Source organism: Canis lupus, chromosome 16, assembly GCF_003254725.2.
Source record: "Canis lupus dingo isolate Sandy chromosome 16, ASM325472v2, whole genome shotgun sequence".
NCBI lineage: Eukaryota > Metazoa > Chordata > Mammalia > Carnivora > Canidae > Canis > Canis lupus.
In genome coordinates, this window is record NC_064258.1 from 36,599,578 (window position 1) to 36,617,055 (window position 17,478).

Genomic DNA, 17,478 nt, shown 5'->3' on the forward strand with positions numbered 1-17,478 from the left:
TTTGCAAACCAGAGAGAAGTGATTCGATAAGATGATTTTCAGCAGGACTGAGTCAGCGTTGCTTGCTGACTTAACTGGTTTATTAGGGTTGTTTAGCCACCCTCCTGTGATGGACACACCGGGTGAGTCCTAGAAGATTTACAGTCTTTGGTTCCTAAGTAATGTCATTTGCAGAAAAAAAGAAAGTTCCCCATTTATTCTTGAATTTGGAAGGGTCCTGTAGAAATAAGAGACTCTATCACTACCTAGTCATCTCTCACGACTTTAAAATATTGAAAGGATAAATGACGCTGGTGGCAGCTTGCTTTGCATCATGAATTATGTATGCCGCGTGCCCTGGAGTTCTTTATGGCCGCGCATAACGAATCATCTTTTGTTCTAGCTTATTTTCAGCCGTGGTGCTTGCAAAAGAAGAGGTCAAAGCAGATGCCCGTTAACGAGATCGGTTTGGTGCAGGATGATCGCCTTTTGCATCCTCTTCTGTTTAGTTGCTTTTGTTTGTGCATTGTTCCTTCTTTATCCAATTGGTCTACAGTGGGATGGGATTTGGGGAGAGTGGGAGGAGAAGCCCGGGTGTTGACAGCTGCAGGTCGGGCGCCTGGCACGGGCGCACCTCTTGGCTCGCTGCGCTTCTAAAGCGGTTCTCTTCTGGCTCCTCACTGTGCCCTCTAAATTCATCAGGGCAGTGGGTCCCACTGAGATCTTTGTGCTCTGTGTGAGAGCCGGTTGGGCCTTAACGACGTTTGGACCTAATAACAAATATAATGGAATACATTATTAAGAACATGCCCCTGATCTGTTCTCCCACTAATTTTCTCTAGACTCTAGATGCAATTAGAGAGGATGGAAAACCATGAGACACAGCAGAGAATTAGATCTTTCCTCCCCTTCCACCCCTCCCCTTGCAAAGATTTCTTTAGGAGCTGAGAAAGACATCAGTCGTACTGCTTAAATTTCACACATGAAGTAATGATGACTCAAAAGTGGAAGCCAGCTCTAACGTTGCATAGTTTGGTCATTCATAACTTTTTTCTGTAGTGAAAGCTGCTCCCTGCTTTATGAGGCTGGAGCCTCCCAGGACCCAGGTGTCACACCTGGCTCACCTGGAATTAATTAGAAAGGGCCTGCCTGTGTATTTATTTCTTTGTGGGTTGGTGAGCCGTCTCCTTTTCCCTAAGATGATTCTCTCATGGAGGTGATCCAAGGCAAACATCTGAATAGTTGGGAGTGGCTCCACATTGAGGCAAGCCCGAGGACTGTGGCCACCTCTTGAAGTTTGCGTCTACTGAGGGCTGGTTCCAATGTATTAGTCAGTTCCAATTTATTGTCAGTTGAAAAATGTTGGGCTGGTCATCTCCATGGTTAATTATGGTTTTAGCTCATACTAAATTAAAAAAAAATCTTCCCAAGAAAAATAATTTAACTCTGTTCATCAATAGTCATCAACATTATTAACCAAAAGCTACAACACAGTGCTCATGTGATATAGAGAAATGAGATAATATCTAGAGTAAACATGTAGGTAGACATTTGTCAAGATATTCATCCGCAGAAATTCACTGTGGCCAGGTGATGTAGGGGTCCCGGGGAGATCTAGTAGGAATCCCGTTAAGAGACGTCCTTCAGGACCTTGGTCTGGAAAGGGAGATCTACTCAGGTATAGTAGATCATAGTGTGAATCTGGACAAAGGGCCTTGGGAGTCAATAGGAGAAAGAGTCTCTTTCCAAGAGTCTCTCTCCAAGACCCAGCGGGTCATAGAGAAACTGGAATTTGACTTAGTCATGGGAAAGGTGTGTTGTGAATAAAGAAGTTACAAATGGTCTTTTTTCTTTTAGAGGGATCATCAGATCCCTGGGCTTTTAACCTATTAATCAAAAGAGTAAAATGACTCATAATTTTTGAATGACTATTAGTCATTCTCATGTAACCATAGTTTGCATTGATTTTAAAATCCCGGGGTCAAATTAATAATAAAAGAGGAGAAATTTTGGTTATTTAAAAAACTTTTTTCTATGTGATGCCTATGAAGTACATATATGTATCTTCTTTTATCTTTATGTCATTTTAGGAAACTCTGTGGGTTATTTTCCTATCTTAGGAACAGCTAAAGGTGTACTTCAGGAGTGTGAGATTAATTTTTAATTTGTGCCATAAAAATATAACAGAAAGTTTATATGGTAAAGAATTCCATGGGTCCGTGTACACTGTTAACCATTGTGATTTTAATAAAACCAAAGTCTATTTAATTGCATTCTTTGCTAGTACAGACTTGAAGAGCTCCATCCATCTGCTTTATTATTTTGTTTCCTTCAATCTGAAGTCCTGTTTTGTTACTCCTCTATTATACTAGTGCATCTTGGCAATATAGTACATAGTGTGACTATATTATGTGCAGCTGAATGGTATGCTAAAAACAGTCCTCTCTCTTGGTTTAGTGTCATCCTCTAAATTTTCAGTTATTTGCAAATGATGGAATTATACTTTTGAAATTTTCTTATATCAGATAAGTCCCTCCCCATTCTCTATGGAAGGCTCATTATGCAAGTAAACTTATATCAAATTTCATATCATGATTTTATTTTAGGATTCCTCGAGGTAATTGCTTAGTAGGGTAGTTCACAAAACCAGAGAGCTCCAATTAGTAACATGAACATTTTCCATCACATTCATGCAGTTCTGTGTTCTGCAGAAAACAAGTGGAGCTGTCACTGCGTGTGAGACCATGTAGGAAATCTGGAGAAGGAAAAGAAAATCAGTGGCCCCTTTGTATCACCGATCCTTCCTACCGGCTCTGAGAATGATCTTTACTCAGTAACTATACATAGGTTCCTCTTCCAAGTCCCCATTAAATGCCCAAGTTTTATCTTCTGCAAAAACAGTGGTCAGTTAAGGAGAGCACTTGAGGCAGGTTAAAGTGGCTAAGATAGGGCAGGTAAAGAGGCTGGTACTCAGTGGGTAAGCTTTTCCAAAATTGCCCTGCCAAGTCCTGAGAGACCCAGCGTTGGAGCCTCTTTGCCATCACCTCCTTTTTATTTTTATTTTTTATTTTTTATTTTATTTATTTATTTTTTAAAGATTCTTTCCATCCATTTATTTGAGAGAGAGTGAGTACACAAGCCAGGGGAAGGGACAGAGGGAGAGGGAGAAATGGGCTCCCTGCCCCCAACATGGGGCTCAATCCTAGAACCCTGGGATCATGATCTGAGTGGAAGGCAGATGCTCAGCCAACTGAGCCACCCAGACACCCACCCCATAACCTCCTTTTGAGATTGGACAGTGTGGTGCTCTTGTGTGCCTGCATTATCAGGAGAGCAGCCTGAGCAAAGTGAGTGAGGAGTGGTGTGGATGGAAGACCTCTGTTGTGTAGTAGGAATACTTCCTGTCCTAATTGTTCTGCCTTCCCAACTGAAATAGTAGGACACCAACTGTTTTATACAAACCAGACTTCGGACCTTTTTGGGCTATGAAAATTAAATTCTTCTGAGATACTGAATGTCAAATTTGGGAACAAAAAGGAGGGAGGCTTGGGGGCTGTATGGTTTAATATTGGTAAGTCAATTTTTATAATAATTACTAGCAATTCCAGAGAAGCTGTAGGCCACTCACCCTGAGTAGCCTAAAATTTGACAGTTGAATGATAGAAAATCGTACTCATCAGCCACTTTCCGAAATGAAGAGAAGTCATCTGGAGAGGAATGCATGTCATGTGTCATGTGCTGCTTCTCAGTGTGACTCCCCTTTGACAGGGCTTTCCTGCACTGGGTCTGGTGAGTTAGAATGCCACCTGAGTTTGAAGAATTTATAATCTTCATCTCTGTCTCCCCCATCTGTTGTAAACCATCCGTCCAAGTTGTAAACCATCATATCCAAGAGCTTTCCAGCGTTTACCTTTTGATTTTTGTTTCTTAAACAAATGGAGCTAGATTTTTATGAGAAAACATCTCTAATCTTCTCATTTTGAGGGTGATATATATGTTTTTTAACCTTGGGTAGATCCCTCATTAATTAGTTTGGAAACTGGATATCCTTTTTTAGTAGATAATCTGTGATTCATGCATAAACCAAAAGAAATCTCAAGTAATCTTTGGGATGAGAAAAGTTCAGTCCTATGTTGTATAACTTTATGATATTTTACTTCCTATTTTTCTCTTTCTTTTTCTTCTTTCCTTCATTGTGTCTGTTCATCTGCCTATCTTTCTTTTTTTAAAGCAGTACCTAGAGCCCATAGATGAATTTAAAGGTAAAATGACTGCCAAATGACTCCAGATCCTATAGTTTTTATCCTGGGATGCAGCTGGGGAAATTCATTTTATGTGATAAAGAAAATAAATTTCAAAACCCTCTGTTAGAGAGCTGGTATAAATCACAGGAAGGGAATAAGTAATTTCATGCTTATTGTGGTTCTTAAGAGATAATATAAATATATATTTGACTATTTTAGGAAAAAGAGATTTGAAAGTGATGTACCAAACCAGTTACTTGAACAGTTCTGCATTTTGACCTGCCTGAAACATCAAAGTTAACATTACAGTGTTTAGGGTATGAATTTGGCCCAAGGAACATTAAATATATTTTTACTTGGCAGTTTTTAGTATGAAGACGTTGTATCTACTAATGTGTGAGTGGTGGAGAGGAGCAGAAGTGAAGGGGTGGGGTCAGGGCCATTTTGTTGCACAATTCCATTTGTGTCCGTGGAAACTGTGCACCTGGCCTTGGGCAGTGAACAATCCTCAGGGCCATTAGCGGCCTGTTGGGAATGCAAGTGGAAGTACTTTGTTCATTGGTTTATTCATCTGTAGTTATGGCTGGTTAGGGGTGAAGCCCAAATTCAGAGTAAACCAGGTCACAGTCTGAATTTAGGACCTGCACCCGGGGAAATTAGTCTCTGAGGCAGGTCAAAGGTATAGGAATCAGATGATCAAAACAGAGTTTAGGAACTTTTTGGTAATGTGGTCTGGTAAAATCTAAGGAGTAGAAACCAAGAGTCCAGGAGGTCATGGTTGGTGGAACAAGAAAAGAGTATTAGCAGTAACAGTATAGGTGAGAGCCCATACCTGGTAAGGTCAAGTGGGTAGGGATTCTTTATGCCCCATCTAAGTAGGAAGTACATGAAGGGCTTTGGAGCCCAAACTGATATGAATGGAAGGATTTTTAAAATTTTTAAGAAACAGAGGTGGTGGTGGTGATGGGAAGAGCAAGTAACATGAGTTAGAAGTCTAAGGATATGTCCATTGGGAGTGAACTAACCCGTGGGGAATCAGTCACACATTATAAAATTATTTAAAAATAGGAATTCTGAGTTGAAGGGTTTACACTACCTGATTTCAAGACTTTCTTTGAAGCTAGTAATCAAGACAGTATGGGCTTAGCGTAAGGTTAGACAAATCTATGGAATGCAGTAGACCTATGTATATGGTTAATTGATTTTTCATTGACAAAAGTACAGAGAGAGGGAGGGTAATATTTTTAACAAATAGTGTTGAAATTATTAGACATCTATATTCATAATAATGAGCCTTAACCCATACCTCACACCGGGCACACAAATAAACTTGAAATAAAATCATAGACCTATACCTCACACCAGGCACACAAATAAACTTGAAATAAAATGTGATTTAGATGTGCCATATGGATGGCAAATAAGCAGACTAAAAGATAGCTATATCATTAGTCATTAAGGAAATACAAATTAAAACCACTAGGAGATACCACTACTTACCCCCTAGAATGGCTAAGATTAAAATGATGGACTATACCAAATGTTGGTGAGGATGTACAACAGCTCAGGTTCACCTGTATTACTGTTGGGAAGGCAAAATGGTAACATCACTTTGTGAAACTGTGGTTATTCCTTAAACAGCTAAGTGTTCTTTTATCCATACAACACAGCAACTTGATAACCTGTATTCATTCTAAGGGAAATGAAAATCTATGTTTAAAAAAGGATTTATATGCAAATGTTCATAACAGCTTTTTTCTTCCTGGCCAAATACTGGAAACAGCTTGTTTGGTGGATGAATAAACAAATTGTGGGGTATTACTTAGCAATACAAAGAAATGAACTATTAGTAAATGATAGAGATGACTCTCAAGAGCTTTGTGCTAATTGGAGGGAACCAAACACAAAAGAGCACATACTAGGAGCACCTTAGTGGTTCAGTCAGTTGAGCATCTGACTCTTGGTTTCTGCTCAGGTCATGATCTCAGGGTCATAGGATCAAGCCCTGTACCTGGATCTGTGCTCAGCAGGGAGTCTGCTCAAGATTCTCTCTGCCTCTCCCTCTTCCCCGCTCACACGTGCTTTCTGTTGGTCTGTCTCTCTTTCAAATAAATAAATAAAATATTTAAAGAAAAGAGCACATACTATATGAGTCCATTTATAGGAAATCATAGAAAGGGAAGAATGCTACAGTGACAGAGACTAGTGGTTTGGGGGAGGAATGTGCTACAAGGGAACCTTTTTTGGTTGATAGAAGTATTCCGCACCATGATTTGTGGTGGAGATCACAAAAGTGGATTCATTGATCAAAACACATCAAATTCTACACTTAGAATCAATGAATTTTATTATATGGAAATTAGGCCTCATTAAAGTGAATAAAAAAAATTAAGTTCTGATTAAAATGATTTCCTTAGATCTCCAGAAACATATCCTCTTTTTTTTTCATGTGAATGCATTTATGTGCCTTGTGATCATAAGCTTTGTATGTGAATATTTTGGTAAGTGAGACATGTTACTGAAGATACACCCAGATTTTCACCTTCACTTGTATGATTGATTATATTTTATTAGGTTGAACCTCAGGAAGTCTTGATATCTATTAATTTTTGACCTACAAAAAAGCAGCAATTTCCTACAGTTGAACTAATAGAAGACATTTTGTTTGCTTTCTGATTATTTGAAAAGACTTTTGGCAATGGTTTCAGCTCAAGACTATGTACAGTGGTTAAATTTCAAGGGTAAGACAAGAAGCCTCAATTTTTCATTCTATGTTATGCATTTTATTTAACCTCATTGTGCTTTAATTATTTCAGTAGATACTTTATATGTCTTTGCCACTTTCAGGGCCTTTTACTTGGATCACAGTGGATGGTTATACAGATGAATTTGTTGTTCCTGCCCAGAGGAATTTATTTTTTTATTTTTTTATTTTTTATTTTTAAAGATTTTATTTATTTATTCATGATAGTCACAGAGAGAGAGAGAGAGAGAGGCAGAGACACAGGCAGAGGGAGAAGCAGGCTCCATGCACCGGGAGCCCGATGTGGGATTCGATCCCGGGTCTCCAGGATCGCGCCCTGGGCCAAAGGCAGGCGCCAAACCGCTGCGCCACCCAGGGATCCCTGCCCAGAGGAATTTAGGTGATAAAATTAAAAGTCATGTATAGACTTTGCCACATCACGGACAAAAGACTGAAATACATCTCTTTGTTGTCATTGTCTCCATTGTAGCAATTGTAAGTAGGTATCTGAGTTTTATTACTGAAGAAATAAGGGGTTGTGGATTTGTGTGTGTGTGTGTGTGTATATATATATATATATATGAACCTGAAGAAAAAATGGAAACAAGACTAATAATTCAGTTTGCTTGAAAACTAGAGCACTGCTGAGAGCAAGCCTTTTTTAACCTTTTGCAAGAAGAGTCAGTATAGTTTGCCCTTACTGAGTGAATGACCTCATACCAACTCGTTAGTTATTTGAATGATTAAACCATTGTCTTAGGTGAGATGATGAATGCTTAATAAGACTTGCTTCTGAGTGTCTTTGTGGTCTTCCATTTGGAGTATAGACGATAGTCAAGTAGCTGTCATGTCATTCTATGACTAAACTTTGTTAAGATGGTGACAGGGGCTACACTCAGCATCCATGAAGAACCCTGGGAAACTCCTAAAGACATATTCTAGAGAACTTAATACAACAGTGACCAGTGTCTGGTCAACTTGGTGCCCTGTTTTCTTTGGAGACCCATCCAAACAAAATGGAAAAGAAGGGCATTATGTATGCTTTCTGTTTCCTAACTATGGTGTATTTTCTCCTCTAATAATTGAATGCAGGGGACTAGGAGGGCAGGTGGTTATTCTTTTTATGTGGAATGGAGTTATCCTAGCAATTAAGAGATGAGATTGTTGACACATAGCACATAGGCTGTTATTTTTGGACATCTGCCACAGAGGAGAGTGTACCCAAGAAACGATGTTATGGAAGTGGGATGGGTTTCCATCTTTTGTTCTGTGCTCTCTTTATAGAATCTCAGGTCTGTGTGTGTGTGTGTGTTCCCTCTGACAATAGCCTTTTGATCAAGGATTTGCAGCTACCAGAAGGGTCAGGCACATCCAAATGAAGTACTTCAATAGGTTTTTTTTGGTGGTATTGTGAACAGTAGAAGAGAGTACAGGGTTTGGAGCCAGCCAAATATGGTTTCAGATCCTACATCCTCTGTGGAAGGCGTTATAATTCTAAGCAAGTTATTTAATTTCAAGCTGCCATTTTCCTCATCTGAAAAATGGGATTAATATCAAGATGTCACTTAAAAGTTGTTGAAAAATAATAAATGCTAATATTCTTTTAAAAATATTTATATTTTTTGAAAGATTTATTTATTTGAGAGAGAGAGAGAGAAAGAGAGCATGAGCAGGGGGAGAGGCAGAGGAAGAGGGAGAGAGAGTCCTAAGCAGATACCTGCTGAGCACAGAGCCTGACGCTGGGCTCAGTCTCACAATCCTTGAGATCATGACCTGAGCCAAAACCAAGAATTGGATGCTCAACCAACTGTGCCACTCGAGCACTCCATTAAATATTGTTTTTAAAATTATCATACAACTGGGGCACTTGGGTGGCTCAGCAGTTGAGCGTCTGCCTTCGGCTAAGGGCATGATCCCAGGGTCTGGGGATTGAGTCCCGCTTCGGGCTTCCCGCATCGGGCTTCCTGCATCAGGCTCCCCGTGGGGAGCCTGCTTCTCCCTCTGCCTGTGTCTCTGGCTTTCTCTCTTTCTGTGTCTCTCATGAATAAATAAATAAAATCTTTTAAAAAAAGAAATGAACACACTGTCCTTAATAAAAGTGATTTTTAAAAAAAATGACTGTGAGTGTATCGGAGGAAGGGGGGGCGGCTAATGTTTGATGAATTTGATGCCCAGGTGCTGAGGACATCTCCGTGGATGACTTGTGGATGTTTCCTGCTGCTCGTACCACTGTGTGTAGAACCCATCACTTCTTTTATTTGTTTTATTAAATTGGTTTTATTTCTTTATTAAAGATTTTATTTATATTTATTTATATTTATTATATATTTAGCCTGTATCACGACCTAAGCCAAAGGCAAATGCTCAACCACTGAGCCACCCAGGCGTCCCTGAAGTGGTTTTAATCATTACTGTCACCATCTCCCCTCTTCCTTGTTTCTCACCTCACCCCCCTCCCTTTCTCCTCCAGATTCTTCTTTCTCCCCCGTGTGCTTCCTCCGCAGAGCCTGCCTCCTTCCTCCCACTTTGCTGTGTGCACAGGTCTCCTCACTCCTGGCTTCGCAGAGAAGAGGTGAATTGAAGGATCACACACCTTCCTCGAGTCCCCCTTCCCCTGACAGGAGAAAACAATTGGCCAGTACCTAGAGGTGACTGCTTTTTAAGAGATTGTATTTTTGTCCGAGAAAACTCCCCCATCAGATCCCAGCTTGAATTCTAGCTTTGGGGTTTTAAAAAAATGTGATGGAAGATCACCTGTTTAGGGCATATCTGGTTAATTCTTTACAGAATCTACGTACAAATTCTTTGATCCCCTGGGACTTACCCCCCTTACGCTGTCCTCCGCTTCCTCACCCCACCTGCCCACCTCCTTGTCACTCGATCCTTTGATCCTTTTGGTGTTAAGTGTCTGAAGGTAGCTGAAGGCAAACAGCCACACTGACTGGTTTCCCCGAGGATGTGTGACACCACATCTCCCAAGTGTCCCCTGAGGACGTGAGGCAGTCCAGCTGCTGCACCCCCGTCGGTTTACCTTCTCCCTCTCTAGGGTGACCGTTTCTTATTTCTCTTCTCCTGTAGCGTCCAGTGTGTCCCCCTGTCGCTCATGTCTTTGTTTCTTATTTTACTGAGAAAAAAGGAGTAGGACAAGAATGTCCTCATCTTCCTGACACTGTCTTTGCCCACTTTGTGCATCCATACCCACACCCTGCCTGCGCGACAGACGAGCCACCCCTGTCCTTGCCACTAATTCAGGGACACCTTCTACTCTTGTCTCTTCGGAAGCACTTCCTTCTTACAAAGATTGCTCCCCGCTCTCCTCAGCTTTACTCCACCCAATCATTCCAGTCAGCCCATAGCATCTCCTTTCTTAAACAACCATAGCATGTTTTTGACCCGGTGGTCCTCTCTTGTGGCTCTGTCCACCCTGTTTAAAGGGAAGTTCCTCAGAAACATTGTTCATCCTCTATATTTACATCCTTGCTTCCCATTCTTTCTTTGAAGCTCTTCCAGTCACCTTGTCCCCACCACATCTGCAGAGCTGCTCTTGTCCTGGTCTTCAGGGGCACCCCTGTGGTCGGCGGCCTCATCCTCTTCTCACTGGACCATACTCTTGTTCCCTCCATCCTTCTGGAGACACTGCCTTGCCCCTGGCTTCCTGTTTCTTTGCTGCTCTGGGGAACATCAGACGCCCGGTTGTCTTCTTGCCTCACTGCCTGCCTTGCCCAGTCACCTTTGCTGGATGTGCCTCCTCGTCCTGGTGTCCCTGTGTTGCAGGCCACCGGGGATATGTCTCTCCTTAGGCCTCTCCTCTCTCTTTCTGGGAAATCAAACTTTTCTATAAAGGACCACATAACAAATCTTTTGGGCTTTGGGGACCATACTGTCTGGTCACAGCTTCTCAACTTGGATCCTATAGCACAAAAGTGGCCATTGGCCTTATATAAAGTTGAGTGAGTGTAGCCGTGCTCCAGGAATACTGTTATGGACTCTAATATTTTAATTTCATGTAGTTTTTATGTGTTGAAATATTTTGAATTTTTCTATTTCAAAATGTCAAAACCATCCTTAGCTCACAGATCACACAAAAGAAGAGGTGGCCTGTTTGGCTGTAGTTTGCTGACAAGTGCCCTATATTGTGAAGCGATGTCATCCATTCCTTGGTCTTAATATACCGTACATATGCGGATGAACAAGAAACTTGGATCTCTAGCTCCTACCCCCCCTTGAATTTCAGGCTAACATATTTAGCTTCCTATTTTGTACCTCCACTTGAATATCTAATAGGGATCTTATGTCTAAAATAGAGCTTTTGATTTTTTCCCCCCATCTCAAGACGACTTCTTTCCCTGCTGAGTGAATTAAACCTCAGTACAAGTGCAGGGATAATGCAGCCATCCCAGATTTAGAACTACAGTGGGGTGGAGAGGTAGGGTGGGGACTCTGAAGCCAGACTTGGATTCATATCCCAATGCTCAGCTCCTTGCTAGCTCTGTGACCTTGGGAAGGTTACCTGACCTACCCCACTCTCCCCCCTTTAAATATGAAAAACACCGACTTTAATGGGATGTGAGGATGAGGAATATGTGCCCGAATAGGGTGGGCTCAGTAGATCATTAACAGAAACCACAGTAAAAGCTACATATATGTAGATATCAGATGAAGGAAGGATTTGTTATAGTCTATTTGTATGGCAGAATGAGGATAGCACACCAAACCGGAGTATAAATTAGAGTGTCAGAGAACACAGAAGGATATTCAGGTAGATAGCAACATCCATCAGGTTACAACTTCCACGGGTAGGGTATATCTGTAAACTGGAAGTCTCATGAATCTCTTGCCAGTTGAGCACTATCTGAAGGGGTGTTATGGTTTGCATTGTGGCTCCCTCAAATTCCTATGTTGAAGTTCTAAGTCCTGGTACCTCGGAATATGGCCTTATTTGGAGGCAGTCTTTGAAGAGGTAATCAAGTTCAAGAGAATTCATTAGATGGGCTCAATCCAACATGGCTGGCATCCTCATAAAAAGTGGAAACTTGAAGGCAGTCAAGCACATGGGGGGCTTGGGACGGGTTTGCCCTGACAGCCCTTGAGGGGAACCAGCCTTGCACACACTTGGATCTTCTGGCTTCCAGAATTGTGAGACGGTACATTCCTGTTGAAATTTGTGGTACTTTGTTACAGCAGCCCTAGCGCACTAATGGAGAAGGAATCTGGAGGACTTCTGGTGCATGATCTGAGTTAGGGATCTCTACTCACACCCGCTGTATCCTCTAATGCCTCTGAGTGGTAAAGGAAGAGGGGGTTCGTGGGTGAGAGCTGTCGTGACGCTGGGGGCCAAGTTCAGAGAACCCCAACCTCACTGGTCTCTAAATGGTCAGCCAGTATAGACCCCATGAGCCTGTGAGTTAGAGCATCATTTCCCAAAGTGCATTGTGTGGATTAGGCTTCTGATCAAATTAGTTTCAGAAAAGCTGTATGTATTTTATATATATATATATATATATATAAAGATTTAAATTTTTTAAAAAGTTTTATTTATTCATGAGAGAGAGAGAGAGAGAGAGGCAGAGACACAGGCAGAGGGAGAAGCAGGCTCTTCGAGGGGAGCCGGATGTGGGATTTGATCCTGGGACTCTGGGATCATGCCCTGAGCTGAAGGCAGATGCTCAACTGCTGAGCCACCCAGGCATCCCCAGAAAAGCTCTATTTTTATAGAGCTGTCTTTGAAAAGCACCAAGTATCTCAGCATAAGAGAAAGCCTCTCAGAATTTCCAGTTAAGAAACATGGTGAGTCTTGTTTAGCCAAGCATTTCTCAAACTTAGGTGACCCCAGAACCTGCTTGTGTGTGTGTGTACATGTGTAACACTTGTTAACATCCCTTAGAGCTGGTGTTATATATGATATATTCTGAGACATACTGATAGAGAAATCTTGCTTGTATTCATCTAGCTTTTTTGACTCAGGATACTTTATCAGTTATGGATATTTTCACTTTCCTTATATTTATTTAGCTCTGATCGATGACATAAACTTTTTTTTTTTACAGTTTATTGAAGTGCAATTGATATATGATAAACTGCACATATTTCAAGTGTACAATTTGATAAGTCCTTGTTTTTTAAAGTAATCTCTATACCCAACGTAGAGCTTGAACTTAAAACCCCAAGATCAAGAGTCACACACATTACCGACTGAGCCAGCCAGGTGCCCCAATTTGATAAGTTTTGATGTATGTGTATACCCATGAGACCATCACCACAATCAAGATAATGAATATATTTATCACCCCAAAAGGGTTAATCATTTTTAATATAGTAATGGTGATATCACATAATCATTTTACGTAGCAGAGACCTTGTCTGTAGTTCTAGGCCCCAATAAACAGGTCAATACTGAATGCTTTCTTAGCATCCAAAACTAGATGGGCCATTTAGAATTTTCTTATAGGTCAAGGGTAATAAAAAGAGATGTGAAGAAGAGCATTTACTTATGTTTAAATGACATGGAAACATCTGAGTCTGTTTCCTTTGCCATACAAAAGTTAAATCTATTTCATAGAGCTGTTGTAAAGAGTAAATAAGATAATGTGTGTAAAAGCGCATAACAATCCCTGGCACATTGTAGGCGCTTACTAAACCATTTCCTTCTCTCCCTTCCTGGTTCCTTTGTCAACCCTTGACCCCCTTCTAGTTTGTGAGCAACAGATGGCTGTTGCTCTGGGTTGGATCAAAGATTGTCAGGCTTGAAGGTAGGGAAGTGACCCAGGGTAGTATACAGGGGTCATGGTGTTAGAGCATTTTGCTTGGTGTAGCTCATTTGAGTTTGAATCATCTTGTTTTTGTTTTTTGTTTTTTTTTCAATCTGTTTAAAGAATTTTTTACCAAAAGTTGGTGTTGAAAGGTTACTGGTAGCAATGTGTACATATCCATAATCAGGGCAGATGAGCAGATGGAACTGGCTAACTAGAGAGGAAAACTTTAGGTTTTAGATAACTTTTAAAATTAGTTTGAAAATGTCACCTTTTGCTAGATTAACAGAGAGAGTTAAGAGTCGTATATTTGTCGACTTCACAAAACAGAGTATTGATTCACTTTGAACTCGTTTTTTAAATTTGCTTAAATTTTTTCAAAATTATTTATTTATTTGAGAGAGAGAGAGCATAAGCAAGGGGTGGCGGGGAGGGGCAAAGGGAGTGGGAGAAGCAGACTCCCGGCTGAGCAGGGAGCCTGATGTAGGCTCAATCCTAAAACACTGGGATAATTACTTGAGCTGAAGGCAGATGCTTAACCGATTGAGCCATCCAGGTGCCCTTTGAACTCATTTTTTTTAAAAAAAGATTTTATTTTTAAGTAATCTCTATACCCAATGTGGAACTCGAACCCAAGATCCAGAGTTACATGCTCCACCAAGTGACCTAGCCAGGTGCCCCTGAACTCATTTTTTTTTAATGTTTTTTTTTTTTATTTATTTATGATAGTCACAGAGAGAGAGAGGGAGAGAGAGAGAGGCAGAGACACAGGCAGAGGGAGAAGCAGGCTCCACGCACCGGGAGCCCGACGTGGGATTCGATCCCGGGTCTCCAGGATCGCGCCCTGGGCCAAAGGCAGGCGCCAAACTGCTGCGCCACCCAGGGATCCCCCCTGAACTCATTTTTAATTAAAATTATTCACAGAATTAATTTCAGTATTTTAATTAATTTCAATTGACAATTCATACTTACTTTTGTTTTTAATTTATATGCATATTATATGTTGTATATATACTTCTTATGTATATATTATATACTAACATGTATACATTTTTATTTGTACATTACTTATTGAATATGGTTGGGATGACTAGATTATATGTGGCTAAATAATAATAACAAGAAAGTACCTAAGTCCAGGAAGTTCACGTGTTTATTTCAAGTCAGAAAAAGTTGGCATATTTTGACTTAACTTGCAAGGAGTCTCATTGTAGAGTCAGAGATCTGAAAGGGATATTAAATTAGAAGCAAACCTAACCTAACCATGAAATTCAGATTGACTGTTTAATAGTTAACTAGTGGGATCATATCTGGAATTAAATCTTTCACAAACTTTCTGTTTAAATCTTTATTGCCTTGAATTGATGCAGTTCCTCCCCTACTTTGTTTTATGGTCTGAATTTGTTTTTGGCTTTTTACTTTTTTTTTTTTTTTAAGAATTTGGCAGTGCTTTCCAAAGTGTTTCCTTCTGCAGTGCCTCCAGAACATAATTATAATCAGGTTGATCTTTTTTTTTTTTTGGGGGGGGGAATGCATTATGAAATCGTGTTTTTACTTTTCTGACTTATAAACTGTCTGGTTTTGAGTAAGTTCTAACGTCCGGTCTTGAAAGACAAGAACTTGAATATACTTATTTCTCTTCATCACCAAGAGAATGGTGTCAACTGTTAGGAAAGTATATAAACAGAAGCATGAGCTGCAGAGTTTTCTGTGTGTAGTAATAGACCAACGAGTGCCCATGATCGGGAACCTGGCTCCTAGGGTTGAAACTTCACAGGCGCCATCCATTAATTCATGACTTTATTAAACATCATGGTATACGTGCTACACATTGTGACAATGCTAAGTGCTGGGGATGCACAGATGAATGGGCTAGGGATAAAAGGCCAATTTTATTTTTTGAAGTGTTAGTATTTTTAACACCAAGACAGGAGACCTTGTGAGTAAAATAATATATCAAGCTAATTACCCAATTTTAAGTCTTTGAACTATTGACTTTGATATGAGATATTGTCTGGGTTTTCCACCAGTGGACCCCAAAACCTTACCTAGTGCACCTGGCAGTCATCATGTCCTCTTTTCCATAGTCTAAGGCAATTCTAGCAGGAAATAGGTACATACCACTGTTTTTTAGCTTTTCAGCTTCTTTTTACCTTTCTTTTTCTTTTTCTCCTGTAATTTGGAAATCAAGGAGGAAATGAAGTAGCCCTTCATAAGAAGGTTCAGGTGACTTTTAGGCTGGAGGCATTTCTGTGCCAGGCTGTGCAGATGATGCCTGCCAGAGCACCATAAAGAGAGAATCACGTGGGACGGGGCAGGTCACTCCAGCACTGTCCTTGCTTAACCCTACCTGACCCGTCCGTCCACTCTGTGCCTTGCCCAACTCCCTTGGCTGCCGGCACAAAAAAAGACCTCAAGATATAAAAGGAGAGTTAGTTTTCCAAATATGGGCCCAAAATCTTACTTTCAGCACTGTGTACATGAGTAGTATGTGGGGAATCCCTCATTTCAACAGAGATGGTAAAGACCATCCTCTAAATTGTATCTGAAGCAGACAAACTCTCAAACCATGTTAACTCTCAAAGCACACAAGTCATGAAGATTATTTGGCATTGTAAACAACTCAGTTATTTTCTCATCTGTCTTTTTAAATCTGTTTTATGCCCAGTATTCATGAACTCCTTTTAGATTACCTCGACACTAACTTGCTTCAGATGCAAATAATGACAGACGACATAATGAATGTTCTTCACAATTGTTGAGGTTTTTGGTTTACACATGAAGATGGTGTGGCATTGGTAGAGTTCAGTTTCCTTTTCCAAATGACCCTTACTGAGTACCTGCTGCATACAAGCCACATTGTTCTGGGCTTTCATGTGGGTTCCTTTGAAGTTAATGACATAGCTCTCAGAATTAAGCAATTCCTGGAAGTTTTGGAAACTTCAATCAGTTTGGGATTATTTCTTATGCTGTAGATGATACTCCTGAAGGAGAAATGGTGGGTGATATCCAGGTAGGGAAGACCACTTGGAACACCTAGCAAGTTCATGAATCAGGATTATAGAATCTGCAGAATATAGAAAATTCTAGAATAAAAAATTTCATATTATGGAAGGGTAGAGAATTTTTTGGTGTGCTAAATTAGGATTTAATGACTCCTTTGCCTATGTTTCTCCAAGCACCTCATAAACGCCTCTAATCCTCCATTTTAACCTGTATTGTTCTTGCTCAGGTCTGATTGTCACCAGACAGTAAGCTCCTGGGGGTCAGACACCATATTTTGCTCATCTTTGTTCTACAGGACCTAGTACAGTGTTAGGGCTGCCAGATAGAATCCAGGACTCAGTTAAATTTGAATTTCAGAGAAACAGGGCACCTGGGTGGCTCAGTGGTTGAGCATCTGCCTTTGGCTCAGGTCATGATCCTGGGCTCCTGGGATGGAATCCTACATCAGACTCCCCACAGGGAGTCTGCTTCTCCCTCTGCCTATGTCTGCTTCTCTCTCTCTGTGTGTGTCTCTCATGAATAAATAAATAAAAATCTTAAAAAAAAAAAGAATTTCAGAGAAACAACAATTAGTTTTATTCTAAGTGTGTCCCATATATACATAGATGGGTAAATTTGAGTTTTACATAAATAACAAATAATGTTTTAGTATATGTCCCATGCCATATTTGGATTTAATTGGTAATCCTGTATTTTTATTTGCTGAATCTGGCAACCCTCTGTAATGTCCATTACTTAGAAACTATTTTTTTGAACT

At 40.4% G+C, this 17,478-nt stretch overlaps 1 protein-coding gene across 5 annotated transcripts in view; it reads left to right on the forward strand.

Annotated features, from left to right (window-relative positions):
- The window catches only part of MFHAS1 (multifunctional ROCO family signaling regulator 1), a 97,205-nt gene that overhangs the window by 21,105 nt on the left and 58,622 nt on the right, over window positions 1-17,478 (forward strand). Inside the window, exons 3-4 of one of the 5 annotated variants that reach the window (XR_007402551.1) lie at window positions 6,798-6,964; window positions 7,071-7,174. The exons of 3 other annotated variants lie outside the window; for them this stretch is intronic. The gene's annotated coding sequence lies outside the window, so the exon portion shown is untranslated. Of the gene's footprint in view, window positions 1-6,797; window positions 7,175-17,478 lie in introns of those variants that run through there. One more of the 5 variants, XR_007402550.1, reaches the window with a different exon arrangement.